Source organism: Furipterus horrens, unplaced genomic scaffold (genome assembly GCF_987537825.1).
Source record: "Furipterus horrens unplaced genomic scaffold, mFurHor1.1.pri manual_scaffold_4, whole genome shotgun sequence".
NCBI lineage: Eukaryota > Metazoa > Chordata > Mammalia > Chiroptera > Furipteridae > Furipterus > Furipterus horrens.
Window position 1 is genome coordinate 116,788,110 of NW_028327174.1, and position 21,132 is coordinate 116,809,241.

The 21,132-nt window shown below is 40.0% G+C and overlaps 1 pseudogene; it reads right to left on the reverse strand.

Moving 5' to 3' along the window:
* Positions 1 to 358: 358 nt before the first annotated feature.
* Positions 359 to 3,341, reverse strand: LOC150012713 (uncharacterized; annotated as a pseudogene).
* Between the last annotated feature and the right edge of the window lie 17,791 nt (positions 3,342 to 21,132).

Genomic DNA, 21,132 nt, shown 5'->3' on the forward strand with positions numbered 1-21,132 from the left:
AACATTAGCTTTTTATATGCATTAATCACTAAGGTTATTGGCTATTACTTAAAACTAAAATTTTCCAACTCTTGTGTCCCCTTTCATTCCACTTACCATTAGCCTAAACTATCTTATTTCTATGAAATCAATTTCATGTGAAAGTACTCACTTTGCTGTCAAGCACAGTATCTTAGCATTAGACTATCTGGTAGGGGGCTTGGGAGTACATTTAATTGTAGATTCACATAAGGGGCATGATTGTATCCAACAATAAGCTATGATAATGAAAAAAAAAACAGAAAAGAATAAAAACAAGAAATGCCTCTCTCAGACCATAATACTAGGCAACTAGGAGGTTAGTTTAGACAAATCAATATCAAAGAATCCCTCTTAATTTTCTATGGGAAACGACTTCATTTACTTGCTTTACTTTATGCTCTGTGAGCTGTGAATTATCAGTCAGGTTGAAACAGCAGAGTCCTTTAAATCCTTCACATTCGTGGTTATATCTTAAAAGGAGGTAGTCTGTAGCAGCGCCATTCTCTACTATTGCTTCTCTAGTTCGTCCTCGTTCTCAAGTAACGGCACTGATGTTTTATAAGGGCAGCACTCAAAGCTTTTTCCATAGCACTGACCAATCTACTTATTTCTACATTCAAGTAGGTTACCATGGCTAGCATTACAAATATAGCATAATCAAAAATACATATTCAGTGAGGCTAAAAGTGTGCAAATCATTGTCACAGTCAGGTGCAAGGGAGAGTTCCTGTCAAACCTGGGTGGGGTGGAGCTTCTGAGGCATAAACACTGTTAGTCTTCCCAGAGACATGGTCCCCTAGGACTGTTTGTTGAAACATAGGAATAAAGAGTTCTTCTACATATTAGAAACCATCCTGCAGGCAATTTAACATGAGAAAAAGCATAAGATAATTAGTGGTGGTGGTGCAATTCATTTTCGCATCTGCTGAAAGCACAAAACAGTTTTTAGTGCTATTGACAAAAATTGCACACTATCTGGGGCTACATTAGCAACTTTTAAGGAAAACATTTCCCTGTCCTTTAGTTACCACTAATTATAAATATCAGAGTAGGTTATTTACTTACTGATATGCTAAGCCAAGTTCAGTTTTGAAGGCTTTTCAGGGGAGTCGTCGGCAGCCATCTGTCTCGAGAGACAATGGTGTAGCTTCTTAAGAGTCTATCTGCACCGCCGAGAATGGCTGTGCAGTCCGACTCGGGAGTGACACGGTATCTGTCTCCTCCCGTGTTGAATCGACATCTTGCGATGACGCTGGAGTGTCCTCTCCAGTGAAGCTGAAGCTACAGAGCCTGGGCAGGGTAATATGGAGGGTCTGCTGTTGCCCATGCAGCAGACCCCCCCTCTCTTCGCAGCTGAAGGGTCCAAGGGAAAGACGGAGTCAATACAGCTTGGCTTCAGGTGCGCCGCAGGAGTTGCCGGTGTTGACTACAACGTCAAACCGCCTTAGGGACTCCGGCTCCGGATTTTCTGTCAGGGTTTACTCCCTTAGCCTTTCCCCTGAAGAGGTATGCCGCAAGGCAGCGGAGGTTTTTTGGAGTCAGAGTTTTCCTTCTCAGGGGAGTACAAACACTTATAAGACATAAAGTGAAAGTTTGTTCAACATAAGTCCCACCTGCTAGATAAAAGTCAGAGATGTTTAGAGAATTTCTTTTTTTTTTTTTTGCTAAATATATGCAAATATTTTTATTTCATTTGAAAGGACCAAGTTCTCCATAACACAGGGTTAAACAAAAAGTAATGAAAAGAATATAAATCATTGTTTTCAAAAGGTGATTTTTAGGTCTTCTTGTGACCCAGAGGTCCATTGTTCTTCTAGGGCTATTATTACTCTGGTGTGATTAATCCAAGGTTTTAGTCCTGCCAACTTCACCATGGTGAGGGTGGTGAGGAGTACATCCCAAGGTCCAGTCCACTTTTCTTGTAGTTGGCTCTCTGGAGATCCTGTCTTCCAGGACTTGAGTAGCACCTTATCTCCAAGCTCAAGGAAATATAGTGGACCTGTTCAGGGAGAGGTCTCTAGTACAGGCAAGGTCATTCATTAAACCTAAGGTCTGACATAAATGTATATTTTCTTTACCTTCAGTTCTTGATTTATATACATATCTCCCAGTCCAATAATAGCCTGAAATGGTCACGCATACACAATTTCATAAGAACTCAATTGACTCCCACTTCAAGAAGCCACCTTTATCCTGAACAGGGCAATAGGTAAAGCTTGATCCCAATGGAGAAGAGTTTCTTGACATAGCTTGGCTATATTTTTCTTCAAGGTGTGATTCATCTTCATTACCTTTCCAGAAACCAGTGATTTCCATACTGTGTGGAGTCTACTTGATTCCTAAAAATTTACTAACCTTTTGTTAATTTCTGAAACAATAACAGGTCCATTATCACTCTGGATACTGCCAGGTAGGCCAAAGTGAGAAATTATTTCCCTCAGTGAGGCTTACACTACCTCTGATAATTTCTAAATTCTAGTAGGATAGGCTTCTACACATCTTGAAGAGGTGTTGACAAAGACTAATAAATATTTCCACCCTTGGGCCCTTGGCATCTGCGTAAAGTCTTTTTGCCAGTCCTCAAATGGGCACTGTCCTTGGTATTCTTTCCCTTCTTTGTTTTGATGGGGATCTGTCTTGGTGTTGTTCTTCTGGCACACAAGACACTTAGCAATTACTTTTTGTGTGGCTTTAGAAAGTCCAGAACCTGTGAACCACAGTTTAATATACATGGTTAATGAGTCCCTTACATAGTGAGTGGCCTCATGCAAATGCTTCATGACTGGCTCTACTAAATGTTCAGGAAGCAGTATAACTCCTTTCTTATTCTTTCTTCATGCACTATCAGCTCCTTCTTCATTAAAATCCTAGCTCCCAGCTTTCTCTAAGTCTGCAGTCAAATATTTAGGATTGAATTGTGACAAGTCTAGAATAAGTACCAAAGGCATTATAAACATTTCTTTAGCAGCCTCTTTTGCTTTTCAGTCAGCCAAATTGTATCTTCCAGGCACTTCATGTCCTCTTTCTATTGTCCAGGGCAGTGCATAACTGCCACCTGTAAAGGTGCCTTAACAGCTTCTAACAATTTTAAAATTCCTGCTGTATGCTTAATTTTCTTTTTATTGGAGAATAATTTTTTTTTTCCTTCCAGATGGAACCACATGATTGCAAAATTAGGAAAGCTTACCTTGAGTTGATATACACATCCACTTTCTTTCATGTGACAATTCCAGTACCCTCCTCAATGCAATCAATTTAGTTTTCTGAGCAGAGGCTTCAGGTGGCAAGGCCTTAGTCTCTACTACTCCTTCAAGAGTCATAACTGCATAACCAGCCTTTCTGTTTCCTTTGTCCATATACTTGCTTCCATCTGCATAAGGAGTCCAGTCTGCTTCTTCTAGAGGATGGTCCTGTAAATCAATTCTGCTAGAATAAGCTTCATCAATGATTTCAGCACAGTCATGTATTAGTGCAGCCACGTCAGGGTCCAGAAGAAGAGAGGCAGGATTTAACTTACAGTTTTGATGGAGATGTTGGGATTCTCAAGAAGAATGGCTTGGTACCTGCGCACTCTTTTAGCAGTGAGCCACAAGTTTCCCTTTTACTCCAGCAGGCTCAATCAAAACTTGATGGGGCACACAACTGGTGATAGGCTGTCCCAAGGAAAGCTTTTCCACTCCCTAAAAGAGCTTGTAGTTGGCTTCCATAGCTCTCAAGCAAGATGGCCAGCCCTGGACAGTGTGATCTAATTTCTTTGACAAGTATGCAACGGGTTGCAGAATGTCACTAAGCATTTGGGTGAGGATTCCTAGGGCAACACCCTGCCTTTCACGAACATATGTAATTGAAAGGGTTTTAGTAGATTTGGAAGCCCCAAGTTTTGTTCAGAAGCCAGGAGCACCTTCGGGGACTCAAAAGCCTGAATGTACTCGTTCATCCATTCCAAAGGCTATATTCTGGTCCTTTCAGAGCTTCTCCAATGTAGAGAACAAAGTATGTGCCCAATAATACCCAACAAGCTGGCCCTCTGGCCCTACTCCCACTGGAAGTCTTCACAAAGTGTATTGCCCTGCCCTGGTAGGGGCTTTTCCTCCACTGAATTTGGTTCCCTGATGGGTTTGAGATAGACCAGTTCATGCTCACTTTCCCAGTTTCCTCAGCTGAATAAGGAGGAAGATTCCCCAGGGTTGGAGGGGCCATGGGAACCCTGATCATGCTTGCAGCAGCCATAATAGCTACATCTTTCTGGACTCTCTCCTCTTAGCTTTTACTATCTTTCACAGGCAAACTCCCTTTTCTCTGGACCATTAATCTATTTTGTTTTAATCCTGCATCCTGATTATGTAAACTCATGAATGTTTCTAGGTAAAACATTCTGTTCTACTTTCCTGATCTTTGACAAACTAACTAATTGCAATATAATACAGTAACTTAAAAACACATTCTGCAGACAGTATGTCCTGAGTTTAGATTATAAGACAAACAGTATTACAATAAAAACTACTTTCTACTTAGTCATAGGTTTATAAGCATAGGTCAACCAATCAGCCAAAACTCACCCCAAGGGGCTGCTTCCAAGAATGGAGGCTTTCCCCACTTTCTATCAGACAGAGCTCTGTAATATCACACAAACCAGAAGGCACTTAATTAAACCAGAAGACACCATTTTATCAGACAGAGCTCTATAAACCATAAGGTACCTTAATTCCTGATGGTCTAAGTCATGACCTGGGGTTGTAATCTGAACCAGAAAGCACAGTGATTCAATCAAAAAGTGAAGACTATGGTGTTATGATGTTACTGAGCAAAAGGGGGGTCTTTCATGTGGTGCCTTGGTGTAAAATCCAACAATTAGTGTTGAGAAAAACAGGTCTTTATTTACAATATTCCAAGCTGGGGAGGGCTGTGGGCACTCCTGCTCAGAGCCCTGTTCTCCCATGGGACCCAGCACTTCCCTTGCTCCCCAAAAGGCTATAAGCCAAAAACATGCCCAGAACATCTCCATTTCTTATCTGTCAGCTCTCCCTTCAGGATCTGGGGTACAATGTCATCAGCCTCCATATAATAGTCCAGGAGAGCATGTACCACGTAGCACTGGGTCATGGTGAAGTCCAGATTTTAACAGAGTCCTTTCTGCCTGTCCCGAGTTATAAAAGTCCAAAAGTCCAGGTCTGCAAAGCAGTTTTTGGCAGCTTGGAGTCTGCTGAAGTCAGCATGACTAAAGCAGTAGCATGCCTACTCTTTTACTAGCCCAGGCCACATGGCCAAATTATCCCTATGAACCGCATAGTTGCTCCTTTCTTCTCTTAGACTGCATGGCTTTCCCCCTGCCTCCTTGCAAATAGCATGGCTTTCTCCCTGCCTCCTTGCAAACTGTATGGCTTTCTGTCTCTGAATGGCTGCTGCCTTATTTTTAAATCCTTGACTGTGGCTGGTGATGCAGTGGGTGTGGTAACCCAGTTCTGGCCAATAGGAGAACCTTGTACAGGCCCTGTAAGCTCTTTTGTCACTAACCTATGGCCATAACTCCTCCCATATCCTTGGTGCTTTGGAATGACCATGGTTATTTGCATAACTAAGACACTAGCTACCCATCATAGATATGTAAAGGCATCTCTTAGGAAAAATGGCTATGTACCACTGAATCCTATCCCCAAAATTTTGGGACTGGCCTTCTTCTACCCTGTAACACTGAGAGTTTGAGAAGGACAGTCCTTATATGAAATAACTTGGCAGCTGCTAGGTAGTCTCCAAATCTGCACCCCGGGGACCCCAAGTCCAGGCAACCAATGGACTTCCCACTAAATATCCAGAGGCCAGGAGAACCAGGGCCAAGATTTGGATATTACCCTTAATCAGCACGAGGCTTTAAAATTTTTTTTATTTATTTTATTTATTTATTTTATTACATTTTATTGATTATATTGTCATAATAGTTCCATTTTTTCCTCTTTGCTCCCCCCCTCCCAGCATCCCCCTCCCCCAGCAATCCCTCTCTTCCCCAGTCCATGCCCATGGGTCATGCATGCAATCTCTCTGGTTTCTCCCTTTCCTATATTATTATTATTTTAGAATTAATTCATTAATTGATTTCTTTTTATAACAATAAAAAAGTAACATCCCCCCCCCCCTCAGACTTTAGACCCTTTATAATCTTATACAGGACAGTGGGTGAAGGTCTCATGCTCTTCTAGCTGCTTCAAGCTGGGTGTGGTCATTGTCCTACATACCCTTGGGTCCAGTATTCCCTAATAAGAGTGGGGGGTGTAAGGAGGAGGGTAGCCTTCCCACATGGGGAAGGTTCTTGCAGACTCCAGGTCAGTTGACTGTCCCCGGACAACAGCGTGCTTGGTTTAACAGTCTGGCATCCCTGTTGTATTCTGGGGGCAACAGATTTGGCAACAGGGTTAGAAGGCATTATTCAATTTATAACCACTAGATGACAAAAGGCAGGGATTAATTTTTCAATGTCCCCAATTAGGGAAAAAAGAAGGGCTTCTATGGAGGAATGTGTGCCAGGCACATCATACTTGTCCAGAACCCTTTTGTCCACTATACTTAGCTTGGGCTGAGGGAAATATTTTAGGTTTCCCTACTCTTAGACCTCTGGGTCTTTTCTGTCCAAGCCATTAAATAGAAAAGAGAAACCTGTTTTAAGGTGAGGCCCAGAGACCATCCCATTCTTCACCAGCCCAGTCACTTAGTTCAGCCAAACCGTTCAGTCTCAGGAGGCAGCGATGCAGATAGGATTAAGTGAGGCCTATACATACAGACAATCACTCAGGCAGTGAGATTCTAGGCTTATGCCCTTTGAAAACAGAAAACACATGTTAATTTATGTAATATAACCCACAAACCATTCTCTAAATCTGTGAGCCTGTCTTAATGGGAAGACATCCAGTTGCAAGGCATTTGACATTCTTCTTGCCTGTAAATTAAGCATCTTTGATGATGTCACGGATCTAGTTTAACTTACAAATGAAAGGTAACTTCAAATGAAAAGAGACTTTAATGACGGTTAGCTGTATTACTTTATAGTCTACCAATGGGCATTGTGGTTTTCCTTGGGTCACAGTTTTTCTCCCTAAGATTACCCCCCTTGTCATTAAAGGGACTGCATTAGGTCCATTTTTAATTTATCCTGTTCATTTGCATGAACTCAACAAGAGCAGCAAATGATTACTTATGATCTTTAGTTCTGCTTTGCTGGAACTTACGCAAGGAACATTTAGGGTGACCTTCAGTCTGCCCTTCAGGGCACAGAAGCTGAGCCACATACCTGCCATTCAGTCTTGCCTGTAGACAGCTGTCTTTTCCAAGTCTGTCAGGTCTTCCATTGTGCTTTAATGTCCCTTTTAGCCATCTCTCAGGAAAGCAACCTTCATTCCTCCCCTGGAAAGATTGCCATGGACCGCACATCCAACCTAGGTACCAGGCCTTTTTCCTCATGGGCTTTTATTACCTTCTAAGGTCACCCATGGTTCCTCAGGGCTTTTGGTAACAACCAGAGCCCTAGCATGTCTCCTTTAGGCATGACATTCCAGTCAAAGTCTTGGTCAACAAGACCTCTATTAACAACTGATCCTATTATTTTCATGCAAAGAACCTTATGTCATTACTTACTTCTTCAGGGTGCCAATTTCTGGAGGGATGAGGTAGGGAGAAAAATATACAGCATGAAGTAAAATCTTTGTCCTTCTAATATTCACTAGAATTGCTTTTCCATTCTTTATATTTTCTCTTTTTTTCTCCCCACTAAAGAAGAAAAAAATATTGTTTGTTTGTTTTTCTATTACATTTGTCCCACAATTTTTTTTCTATTGCTTTCCCACTTCCTCCCACCCTTTCTCCAACAGTCAGTCCCCACCCTGTTGTCCATGTCCATGGGTCATTTATACATGTTCTTTGACTAGACCCTTTCCCTTTTTTCCCCCTTCTCTCCCTTCCCCCTTCCCTCTTGTCATTGTTAGTCTACACCTTGTTCACATACCTGTTTCTATTTTGCTCACTTGTTTGTGTTGTTCATTAGTGTTCTGTAATAGGTGGTAGCTATGGCGGAGGTGCCACACACACCCTAGGCTTGGCTGGAAGTTGCTCTGTCCAGCAGAGTCTTCGTGACCATGGCAGAACAAACTTTTACCCAGGACACTTTATTATGTCTGGCAGAAGGAAGGTGACCGCCTCTCTAGTGGAGACCAGCAGCCAAACCTTCATCCATCATGTCTTTTATTGAGGAGGATACATGCGAGAGATACAAGGCTAAAATTCATAAACTGTCTATTGTATTCAGTTGTTTGACAGTAACAGATAACATACACTAATTTGGGAGTCACACTGACTGATTAGAGTCAAGGTCTATAAACATTTGGACAAAGTGCAGAGTTCCATATACTCCCTGCTAAAGATAGCTTACACTACACTGCTGATAAGGAAAGCAGAGCAAGTTCTAAAGCATAATGAGCATAATGAGGGCACTTTGATCTAATTCCCATGACAACCCTCTGAGTGGTTGTCAGTCATGTTCCGCACGCAGCCTTATGTTGAGACTTAGAGGCAAGCGTGGCCAGAAAGCTGGCGGCTCATCATGCTCAGGCCGGGGCTACAGTTCCTTAAACCACTAGTAGTGGTTGCCCACAGGTAGCATAAAGTATTTTTGTTTCGTTGCCTGGCTTATTTTGCTCAGCATAATTTTCTCCAGTTCCATCCACGTTGTTGCAAATGATAGGAGTTCCTTCTTTCTTTCTGCTACATAGTACTCCGTTGGGAAAATGTACCAGAGTTTTTTGATCCACTCATCTACAGATGGGCACTTAGGCTGTTTCTAGCACTTGGCTATTGTAAATAGTGCTGCTATGAACATAGGGGTGCACAGACCCTTTGAATTGGTGTTTCAGCGTTTTACGGATATAGTCCTAGGAATGGAATTGTTGGTTCAAAACGTAGTTCCACTTTTAGTTTTTTGAGGAAATTCCAAACTCTTTTTCATAGTGACTGCACCAGTCTGCATTCCCACCACCAGTGTACCAGGATTCCCTTCTCTCAGCATCCTCGCCAGCACACATTGTTTGTTGATTTGTTGATGATGGCCATTCTGACTGGTGTGAGACAGTATCTCATTGTGGTTTTTATTTGCATCTCTCTGATGGCTAGTGATGTTGAGCATTCTTTCATATGTCTATGAACCTTCTGTATGTCCTCTTTGGAGACTTGTTTGTTCAGGTCCTTTGCCCATTTTTTAATTGGGTTGTCTGTCTTCTTGGTGTTAAGTTCTTTACATATTTTGGAAATCCATCCCTTGTCTGAGGTATCATTGGCAAATATATTTTCCCATATAGTTGGTTCCCTTTTTATCTTGCTGATGTTTTCATTTGCTGAGCAGAAACGCTTTAGTTTGATGTAGTCCCATTTGTTTACTCTTTTCTTTATTTCCCTTGCCTTAGGAGATATGTCAGTGAAAATGTTGATACATGGGATGTCTGAAATTTTCCTGCCTATGTTTTCTTCTAGGACTTTTATGGTGCCATGGCTTACATTTAAGTCTTTGATCCATCTTGAGTTTATTCTGGTGTATGGTGTAAGTTGGTGGTCTAGTTTCATTTTTTTGCACATCCCTGTCCAGTTCTCCCAACACCATTTGTTGAAGTGCTCTTCTCACTAAATTTTATGCTCCTTCCTTCTTTGTCAAATATTAATTGACCATATAGACCTGAATTTACTTCTGGGCTTTCTATCCTGTTCCATTGGTCTATATGTCTGTTCTTATGCCAGTATCAGACTATGTTGATCACTGTGGCCATATAGTATAGTTTGATATCAGGTATTGTGATTCCTCCTACTATGTTCTTCTTCCTCAAGATTGCTGTGGCTATTCAGGCTCTTTTTTTTTTTTTTTTCAGGCTCTTTTTTGATTTTGTATAAATTTTTGAAGTATTTCTTATAGGTCTGAGAAATATGTCATTGGTATTTTAATAGGGATTGCATTGAATCTATAAATTGCTTTAGGTCATATGGACATTTTAATGATGTTGATTCTTCCCATCCATGAACATGGTATATGTTTCCATTTATTTATATCTTCCTTAATTTCTATCTTCAGTGTTATGTAGTTTTGTGGATAAAGGTCCTTGGTTAAGTTTATTGCTAGGTACTTTATTTTTATTGTTGCTATGGTAAGTGGGATTTTTCTTTTAGCTTCTATCTCTGATGTTTTATTGTTGGTGTACAGAAATGCCTTTGATTTCTGAATATTGACTTTATACCCTGCAATTTTGCTGAATTCACTTATTAGGTCGAGTAGTTTTCTCTGGGAGTCTATAAAGTTTTCTATGTACATTATCATGTCATCTTCAAATAATGACAGTTTTACTTCCTCTTTTACAATTTGGATGCCTTTTATTTCTCTTTCTTGCCTGATTGCTGTGGCTAGAACTTTCAAGATTGTGTTGAATAGGAGTGGAGAAAGTGGACATCCTTGTCCTGTTCCTGACCTTAGGGTGAATGCTTTCAGTTTTTGCCCATTGAGTATGATGTTGGCTTCAGGTTTCTCATATAAGGTCTTTATAATGTTGAGGTATGCTTCCTCTATTCCCATTTTGCTGAGTGTTTTTATCATAAATTGGTGTTGTACTTTGTCAATTGCTTTTTCTGTATCTATTGATATGATCATGTGGTTTTTGTCTTTCATTTTGTTTATGTGGTGTATTACTTTTATTGATTTGTGAATATTAAACCATCCTTGCATCCCTGGGATGAATCCCTCTTGATCATGATGTATAATCCTTTTAATCTGTTGTTGGATCCAGTGTGCCAATATTTTGTGAGGATTTTAGCATCTACGTTCATCAGCGATATTGACTGGTAGTTTTCTGTCTTTGTTGTGTCATGACCTGGTTTTGGAATTAGGGTAATACTGGTTCATAGAATGAGTTTGCGAGTTTTCCCTCTTTTTGGATTTTTTGGAATAGTCTGAGAAGGGTAGGAGTTATTTCTTTCCTAAATGTTTTATAAAATACACCCGTGAAGCCATCTCGTCCAGGGCTTTTGTGTGCCAAAAGTTTTTTGATTACTGCTTCAATTTCGTTGGTTGTTATTGGTCTATTTAGGCTTTCTGCTTTTACTTGATTCAGTTTTGGAAGATTATATGTTTCCAGAAATTTGTCCATTTCATCTAACTTGTCACATTTCTTGTGGTACAGCTGTTTGTAATAGTTTCTTACAATCGTTTGTATTTTTATGGTATCGATTGTGATTTCTCCTCTTTCATTTCTGGTTTTATTTATTTGGGTCCTCTCTTTTTTTCTTGATGAGCCTGGTTAAAGGCTTGTCAATTTTATCTTTTCAAAGAACCAGCTTCTACTTTTGTTGATCTTTTGAATTGTTAGTTTAGACTCTATGTTATTTAATTCTGCTCTACTCTTGATAACTTCCTTCCTTCTATTTGCTCTGGACTTTGCTTGTTGTTCTTCCTCTAGTTCTTGTAGCTGTAGGGTTAGATTTTTATTAGAGATTCTTCTAGCTTTTTTAGGTAGGCCTGTATTGCTGTGAACTTTCCTCTCAGGACTGCTTTCACTGTATCACATAGGTTTTGGGTTGTTGTGTGTTCATTATCATTAGTTTTCAGAAAATTTTTTGATTTCTTCCTTAATGTCATTGTTAACTCATTCATTATTTAATAGCATGTTACTTATTCTCCATGAGTTTGAATGTTTTTGAGTTTTTTCATTGAGGTTGATTTCCAGTTTTAAGCCATTGTGATCTGAGAAGATGCTTGATATAATTTCAATTTTCTTGAATTTGTTGAGGCTTGTTTTGTGTCCTACCACACAGTCTATCTTTGAAAATCTTCCATGTGCACTTGAAAAGAATGTATATTTTGCTTCCTTGGGGTGAAACGTTTTATATATATCAACTAAGTCCATTTGGTCTAGGGTGTTTTTTAATGCCTCAATATCTTTGGTGTTTCTTTGCTTCGAAGATCTGTCCATTGTTGAAAATGGTGTGTTAAAGTCCCTTACTATGAATGTGTTGTTGTCTATATTCTTCCTGAAGTCTTTCAAAATTTTTCTTATTTGGGTGCTGCTATGTTTGGTTCATATGTTTATAAGGTTTATATCTTGTAGATTGATTTTTCCTTTATTATGTAATGTCCTTCTTTGTCTCTTTTTGTGGCCTTTTCTTTGAAGCCTATTTTGTCTGAAATAAGTATTGCTACCTCAGCTTTTTTATTCATGTCCATTTGCTTGATATACTTTTTTCCATCCCTTTACTTTCAGTCTGTGTAAATCTTTTGTTTTGAGGTGTGTCTCCTGTAGACAGCAGATATGTGGGTCCTGTTTGCATATCCATTCTGCTACCCTATGTTTTTTAATTGGAGCATTTAATTCATTTACATTTCATGTTATTATTAACAAGTATTTATTCATTTTTATTTGTACTTGTGTTCCTCTCTTCTCTTGTTTTCTTCTTTTTCTTACAGCATTTCCTTTAGCATCTCTTTCAGTGCTGGTTTGGTGGAGATGTATTCTTTTAGTCTTCCTGAGTTTGAGAAACTCCTTATTTCACCTTCCATTTTAAATGAGAGTCTTGCTGGGTAGAATATTCTTGGTTGTATGCCTTCGTTTTTCATTGCTTGAAATATTTTTTGCCATTCTCGTCTGGCTTGTACTGTTTCTGTTTAGAAGTCAGTTGCTAGCCTTATCAGAGCTCCCTTTTATGTTATTTGCTGTTCTTCTCTTGCTGCTTTTAGGATTCTCTCTTTGTCTTTGAATATTGCCATTTTAATTATGATGTGTCTTGTGGTGGGCCTATTTGGGTTCATCTTCCTTGGGACCCTCTGTGCTTCCTGAATTTGCATGACTTTTCCTCTCATCAAGTTAAGAAAATTTTCTGTGATTACTTTTTCAATCAGGTTTTCTATCCCTTTTTCCTCCCCTTCTCCCTCTTATATCCTTATGGTTCTAATGTTGTTTTGTCTCACGTTGTCCTGCAGTTCTCTTAAACTCTCTTCATTCTTTTTAAAACTTTTTTCATTTTGTTGTATTGTCTGGGAATTTTTTTCTACATTGTACTCTAATTCACTGATCTGATCTTCTGCTTCATTTAGCCTTCTTTTTATTGATTCTACTGTGTTCTTCAATTCAGAGATTGTATTCTTCATTTCTTCCTGGTTTTTATTAATAGTTTCTATTTCCTTTTTTATGCTGGTGTAGTTCTCCCTAAGTACCTTGTAGCTTCCCTGCAATTCTTTGTAGTTTCTTGTAGTTGTTGGTAATTTTCCTGAAGTTTGTCATAGTTTTCTTTGAGGTTGTCAAAGTCATTAAGTTTCATAATAACCATTTTTTAAAAATTCTGTGTCTGTTCTATCTATATCTCTTTCTGGGGATTCCTCTTTTCCTTTTGTTGGGAGGTTGTTTCTGCATCTCCCCATGTTTAATTCTTCATGTTTATTTTTGTTTATTAGATATGTCTGCTTTGATTTCCCACTTTTGTAATATGAAATTCTTTAGAGGAGACCTGGGGGATTCAGTGGTGCAGTCTCTTTGATCTTCTGAGCCTGATGCTCTTGTGCTGCCCTTTATGTTGTTTGTTTAATCTGTCTGGTTGTATTTCAGCTACTCTTTGGTGGGTCTTTTCCTCTGGCTAGTTGATTGAGAGTCACTCTTCCCACCTCTTCTTGAGTTCTTTTGTGGAGGTGCTGTAAAACGTAATCACACAACCCAGGCAAGGAACCCACAGCCTCCAAAATCTCCCCCAACTACAATCCCACTATCGGCTGCAAATGAGCCAGTATTAATATAATTGTAGAGATATTAAGACTCTTATTTCATAGGAGAAACAGATATGAGTTATTTTAAATAAAGGAAGGGTGATTTTTGAGAGTGAAGATGATAGAATAATAATATTATCAATTGAGGTCAAGGCTATGCAAGACAACAATTAACATTTACACTGTATGTTTGAAAAGGGGGAGAGGATTGCAGTATGGAGTGAGAAAGTGGAAGTGTATAGTATTAGGTTTATCTAGTAGTTATATGCAATATGTTTAGTGTGAAAGGGAGGATAGACACAACAGACATCCAAGCAGACAGACAACCAAAAATTTAAGCAGAGGTATATGAGGGTTAGAAGGTAAAAAACAGATTAGAGAAAGAGTTTTTCAAGAGTAAAAATACTGAATAGAAAATAGAAAGAAAGAAAGAGAGAGAGGAAAGAGAGAGAGAAAGTAGAGAAGGGGAATGGAGGAAAGAGAAAAAGAGGAGGGGAGGGAGAAGAGTGGGGAATAAATTAAAATTTAAATTAAAAAAATTAAAAGATTAAAAAATAATATAAAATAGAGAGAAAGGAAGAAAGAGAGAATATACAGAGAGAAAGAGGAAGAAGAGATGTGAAAAGGAAGAAAAAAGAAATGAATGAAAAGAAGGGCGAAATAAAGAAAAAAATTTAATAAAATTAAAAGTAGAAAGAAAGAAGGAAAGACAGAGAAAGGAGAGTAAGGGAGGAAGAAAATAAGGGGTAGGGAAGGAAATAAAAAGGAAGAGGAAGGTATAGAGAGGGAGAAAAATTAAAATTAAAAAAATTAACAAAAGATAGGATGAAAGAGAGAAATGCAAGAGAGAGAGAGAAAGAAGAGAAGGGGAGGGGAGGAAAGAGAAAAAGAGAAGTAGGGGAGGTAGAAGAGGGAGTAGAATAGATTAAAATTAAAATTAAAAAATTAAAAGATTAAAAAATAAAGTAGAATAGAGAGAAAGAAATAAAGAGAATAGAGAGAGAGAGAGAGAGAGAGAGAGAGAGAGAGAGAGAGAGAGAAGAAAAAAAGGATGAAAAAAACAAATGAAAAGGGGGGCAAAATAAAAAAATTTTAATAAAATTAGAAGTACTTAACAAGAAAGAAGGAAAGAAATAGAAAAGGGAGGGAGGAAGAGAATAAGGGGGAGAGAAGGAAATAAAAAGAAAGGAAGAGGGAGGAGTGGAGAGGGAAAAAATTAAAATTAAAATGTTAACAAAGAATAGAATGAAGGAGAGACATGCAAAAGAAAGAGAAAGGAGGGAAGGGTAGGGGAGAAAAGAAAAAGAAAGAAGAAAAAAGAAAGGGAGGGGCAGTAAGAGAGAGAGTGAGAAATAAAAGAATGAAAGGATTTTAACTCAGTTCAACTTTTAGGCACAGTCTCTATTTTTTTTCCTTCCTAGGTCCGCCCCTAGTCAAAATTCCATGGGTTTCAAATCTTTTCTGTTTGGTTGGCTGGCTGTGGGAAGATCCTGCTTGATTCTGGGGTTGCTAGTCTTTTATTTGTGGGCCTATCACAGCTCTGCTGTGAGCTGCATTTAGTTGTCCCTTCCTGTGGCACCCTGAGCCCTCCTCAGGCTTGTCTAGCAATGTTTTCCTATTGTTGGGCCAGCGTGCGCTTGCCAGTAATCTCTGCTCTGCCTCCAGTCATGTCTCTGTTCCTGAGCTACAGGATCTGCTCACTTCCCTGTCTACACTCCTGCACGCACTACCTCTCCCCTTCCCCCCAAACCATCCCTTTGTTCTGTAGGACTCTGGCATGATCGCTCAAAGCACCCGGACAAGTGGCGCTCTCCTGCCTAGGAGTTCTCCCCTAGTCTGGAGTTCCGCAGTGGCTTTCCCACGTGGGCCCCTCTTCTTGCCCCCAAACTGTCCCTTTGTTCTGTAGGGCCCTAGTGCGAGTGCTGCGCGCACCCTGAATGCTGAGCTTTCGGTCAGAAGTTGCAGCCAAGGAGGTTTCCACCTAGACTCAGTTCACACAGTTTTCCCCAGTCCGGGTTGTTCACTGTTCTCCCACGCCTCTGGCTTTTTCAGCCAAATCCTCTCACTAACCCCCTGTGACACTTCATTGGTCGGTGCGCCCCTGGCAGTGGGAGCCTCCAAGCAGCTTCCGGCTAACAAGCCCTCGGGCATGGTATGGCAGACGTGTCTGGTCCTGGAGCAACTCAGCCTGTAGTGTATGGTAGACCCCTTCGCCCCCCTGCACGCTGCTCACATGCTCCCCTCCCTGTTCACACTATCCAAAATTCATACTCACTCAGTCACTCCTCTTCACGTTTGCTCCTGAAGTCCCTCCGTGATAGGAGCGAGCAGACAACACCGCCCCTACTCTGCCGCCATCTTCCTCTGCAGAGCACGAGGCTTTTTAAGCACAGAAATGACCTGGTCACACTTGAGCCAGGAGGAGGCAGGAATTTTACAGTGTTAAAGAACAAAATTTGGGCAATTAGGAGTCGAGATGGCAAAAGAGTGAGTGGAAGCTACATTGACTTCCTCCCAAGACCAATCTGGAATTGTGACTTAATTGTGAAGAAATCATCTGGATAACCAACTGAACACTGGCTTGAGAGAAGCCTTGTAGCCATGGGCAGATGGAGGAGGCTGCTTCATCATGACATGTGTCCGGATCGTGGAGGAGACATGGGAGTGCTGGCTGGGCTCCAGTGGTTGGCAGATGAGAGCGAGGAGAGATGTTTCAGTGCCCTGAGGGCTCACCCTGAGAGGAGTGGGGTATAGACCCAAAGCTGGGCCTGCTGGCAAAACCGAGAATAAACCAAATAGCATCTGGCTGTGTTAAGCATAAAGCAACATTTTTGTTTTTGTTTCTGTTTTTTGCTGACCTGGGATGAATGACCAGAGACACACAGGGAGATTCTTGAGGGAAAGGTATACAGGCTTGCATTTGTGCCCACTTGACCTGGGCTCCAGCAGAGGGAGGGGGAAGTGGACAAGAGATGCTTGGGGAGAGTTTGGGGTGGTGGTGCAGTATTGAAGAGAGAGATCTGGGGGAGCAGTAGATGGGACCCCAGCATTGACTCATCCCTGGTGCTACAGGAGAAATCTTTTAAGCAGGCCACTCTCCTCCAAGTAGCATCAGCCAGAGGGGAAGCAATAGTGCTCCCTGAAGAAATTACTTCGTCCCACCCCATGGTGTGAAGCAACTAGTGTAAAAACTGAAAGAGACAGACACAGGCAGCAGAATGCTGGTAGTCTTGAACAGGCTGCCTAGCTCCAGACTGGGACATAATCTGACATCACCAGGACTGGATCCAGAAAGAGAAGAAAGTGGTAAAAACCAGTTACTACAGAGATGTATTCTACTGAGATCTTCTACAGGAGTTATTTGTCTCTTGCATATCCTTTTAACATTCATTTCTTGTCCTCCCAGGTTTTGCATTTTAACTAACTAGTCTTCATAGTATAGTTTATTTCAAATCTCATATTTTGCCCCTCCCTTTTCTTATTCCATTTTACCATCTTATTTCCTCTCCTTATTCTTGTTTTGAATTCTATAGTCTCTCTTCCTACAACTTGCTTCCATTCTGCAGTCTTATTATTTATCACCTCTCCAGTACTCAAAACCATTTTACTTTTCATTAGTCACCTCACATTCTTGTTCCAGTTGATAAAATAAACTTATTTTCTCTCCACCTTGATCAATCTGTGCCCAGTGTGGTACAGTGGTAGTTGTGACATTTCTGCAACTTTATTCATAGGTCTTCATTATTTTGGTATTTCAAATCTCATATTTTATCATCCCCCTCTCCTACTCCATTTTTACCTTCCTCCAGCCCTTTCTTTCATTTTAAATTTGAATTTTTCCCTGACTTATCCTGGTTTTCACTCCTCACTCTTAGTATTCTTTCTCCCTCCATCATCTCAAAATCACGTCCCTTACTTCCAGGCAACTTTTAAGCTTCTCTTTCTTTCTTTTTTACCTCTTATTCCCATCCCACCTATATTAATCTTAGCTCATAGGTTGTTGATAGTGCTGTGTTGAAACATTTTCTCTAATTTGGTTCCTACTTTTTCTTCTTATTCATTTTTCTTACCTTTTTGTGTGTGTTTGTTTCCTCATTATATATATATGTATATATATACATATATATATATATATGTATATATATAACCTGTTTAAATCTAATACTATATGCTTCCCCTCTTACTTCATTCTGTCTTCTTCCATCCCCTTTTTAAAATATATGATGTAAATTTTACTTCCTTTCTCTCATTGAATTGTTCCTACTCTCTACTATTATTGCTCCTCCCTCTCCCCGCTCAAAAATAATTTTTATTTCATTTCGTCAATTCTTATTTGTTTTTTCTTTCTTATAATAGGCGTAATCTCTTTATATCCTTATTAACATTGTCTCATTTTCAGTTGATACTGTGATTGAGAGTGGGGGTATCTTTGTGGGTGTGGGTTTCTTGCCTGGGCTGGTGGTTTTGTTTTAGCAGCAGCTCAACAACACTTTACAAGATGTGGTGGGTGGAGTGACTCTCAGTCAGCTAGCTGAGGGAAGGACCCAACAAAGAGCATCAGAAAAATGACCAAAGCCAAAATACAAACAGAAAGCCCAAATAAATGGCATAAAGAACATGCCAAGAGCATCAAGTTTAGATCAAAGAGTCTGCACCACTGAATCCCACAGGACTCCTACCACAGAAGGTCACACCACAAAGGCAGGAAGTCAAAGCAGATCAATCTAAGAAGCAGAAACAAACAAGAAGAGTCACCTAAAATGAGGAGACAAAGAAATAATCCTCATCAAAAAGGAAGGAGGAATTCCTACAGAGTGATAGATGAAATAGAGGCAAGCAAACTACCAGACATGGAATTCAAAACAATGGTTATAAGGAAGCTCAATGAGCTCAGTCAGCTCAGAGAAAACTACAAAGAACTCCAGGGGAACTATAAAAAACTATAGGGCAACTACAGAGAACTACAGGGAAGCTTCAAGGAACTTACTGAAAACTACACCAGCATTAAAAAGGACATAGAAACTATAAGTAAGAGCCAAGAAGAAATGAGAATACAATTTCTGAACTGAAGAACACAGTAGAAGGAATCAAAAGCAGGTTAAATGAAGCAGAGGATCAGATCAGCTAGCTAGAGGACAGCATAGAAAAAAATTCCCAGACAATACAACAAAATGAAAAAAGACTGAAAAAGAATGAAGAGGATTTAAGAGACCTGCAGGACAACATAAAGTGTAATAATATTCATATCATAGGACTACTAGAAGGAGAAGAGGAGGAGCAAGTGTTAGAAAACCTATCTGAAAGTAATGACAGAAAACTTCCTGAAAATTATGAGAGAAAAAGTCCCACAAGTACAGGAAGCACAGAGGGTCCAAATGAAGATGAACTAAAAGAGGCACACTCCAAGACACATCATAATTAAAATGAGAACATTCAAAGACAAAGAGAGAACCTTAAAGGCAGCAAGAGTGAAACAGTAAATAACATACAAGGGAGCTCTGATAAGGTTATCAGCAGAATTCTCAACATAAATACTACAAGTGAGAAGGGAATGGCAAAAAATATTCCAAGCAATGAAAAACAAAGGACTACAACCAAGACTACTCTTCCAAGAAAGGCTCTCATTCAAAATGGAAGGTGAAATAAGGAGTTTCCCAGACCAAATGAATACATCTCCACCAAACCAGCATTGTAAGAGATGCGAAAAGGAATGCTTTATCATTATTTTTTATTTAAAGTATACTTTATGATTATGTTGTTACAGTAGTCCAAATTTCTTTTCCCTTTGTTCGCATCTTCTCAGTAGCCCCCTTCCCTCCAGCAATCTCACCCCCTCTTAATTCATGTCCATGGGTCGTGGATATAAGTTCTTTGGCTTCACCCTTTCCTATATTATTCTTAACATCCCCCTGTCTATTTTGTACCTAACAATTATGCTTCTTAGTCCCTGCACCACTTCCCCATTTCTCCCCCATTCCCCTTCCAGCTGATAATCCTGCAAATGATCCCCAAACTTATGATTCTTTCCTGTTCTGCTTGTTTGCTTAGTTTGTTTTTGTTTTTATTTTTTAGATTTAGTTGTTGATAGTTGTGAGTTTGTTGTCATTTTAAGGTTCACAGTGTTGATCTTTTTCTTAAATAAGTCCCTTTAAAATTTCATATAATAATGGACTGGTGATAATGCACTCCTTTAGCTTTACCTTATCTGGGAAACACTTTAATCTGCCTTTCCATTCTAAATGATAGCTTTGCTGGATAGAGTAGTCTTGGTTTTAGGCCCTTGCTTTTCATCACATTGAATACTTCTTGCCTGCCCCTTCTTGCCTGCAAAATTTCTTTTGAGAAATCAGCTGATAGTCTTACAGGCACTCCTTTGTAGGTAACTCTCTGCTTTTCTCTTGCTGCTTTTAAGATTCTTTCTTTATCTTGAACCTTTGGCATTTTAATTATGATTGTCTTGGTGTGGTCTTCTTTGGGTCTAGCTTGTTTGGGACCCTCTGTGCTTCCTGGACTTGTATGTCTATTTCCTTCATCAAATGTGGGACGTTTTCCTTCATCATTTTTTTCACATAAGCTTTCAATTTCTTGCTCTTCCTCTTCTCCTTCCGGCACCCCTATGATTCAGATATTGGCACACTTAAAGTTATAACAGAGGTTCCCAAGCCTCTCATTTTTTTCATTTCTTCTTTCCTTATTCTGTACTGGTTGACTGTTTATTTCTTCCTTATATTCCAAATCATTGATATGAACCCCAGTATTCTTCTCTTCGCCACTGGTTTTGTGTGGATTTTCCTTTATTTCATTTAGCATAGCCTTCACTTCTTCTCTTATGCGTTTGCCATACTTAAGCATATCTGTCAAGCCTGTGAGCATTTTTATCACCAGTGTTTTGAATTCTGCATCTGTTTGGTTGGCTATCTCCTCATTTGTTAGGTTGGCTATCTCCTCATCACTTAGTTCTCCAACTAGAAACTTGATCCATTCCCTCTTTTGAGCCATACTTCTCTGGCTCCTCATCTTGACAGGTTCCTGTGTTTGTTTGCCTCTGTGTCTTAAGTAGAACTGTCACACCTATTATGTTGTAAGAGGTGGAGCCTTTGGTATTTGTCAATACAGGGCTACCCATTTCACCACGTGGTGGCACTGTGTGTGGGGCATGGGTCTGAGAGGGAACAATGCCACTTGCTCAGCACTCTCCCCTTTTCCAGGCACTTTTCCCATTTTCCTATGGGCCTGACACCTCTCTAGCTGTTGCCCTGGACATTGTTCCCAGAGTGGGTGGGTCTGTGGATGTTCTAGGACTGTGGGGGTCCTTTAAACAAGCCAACTCTACTCAGAGACCCGCA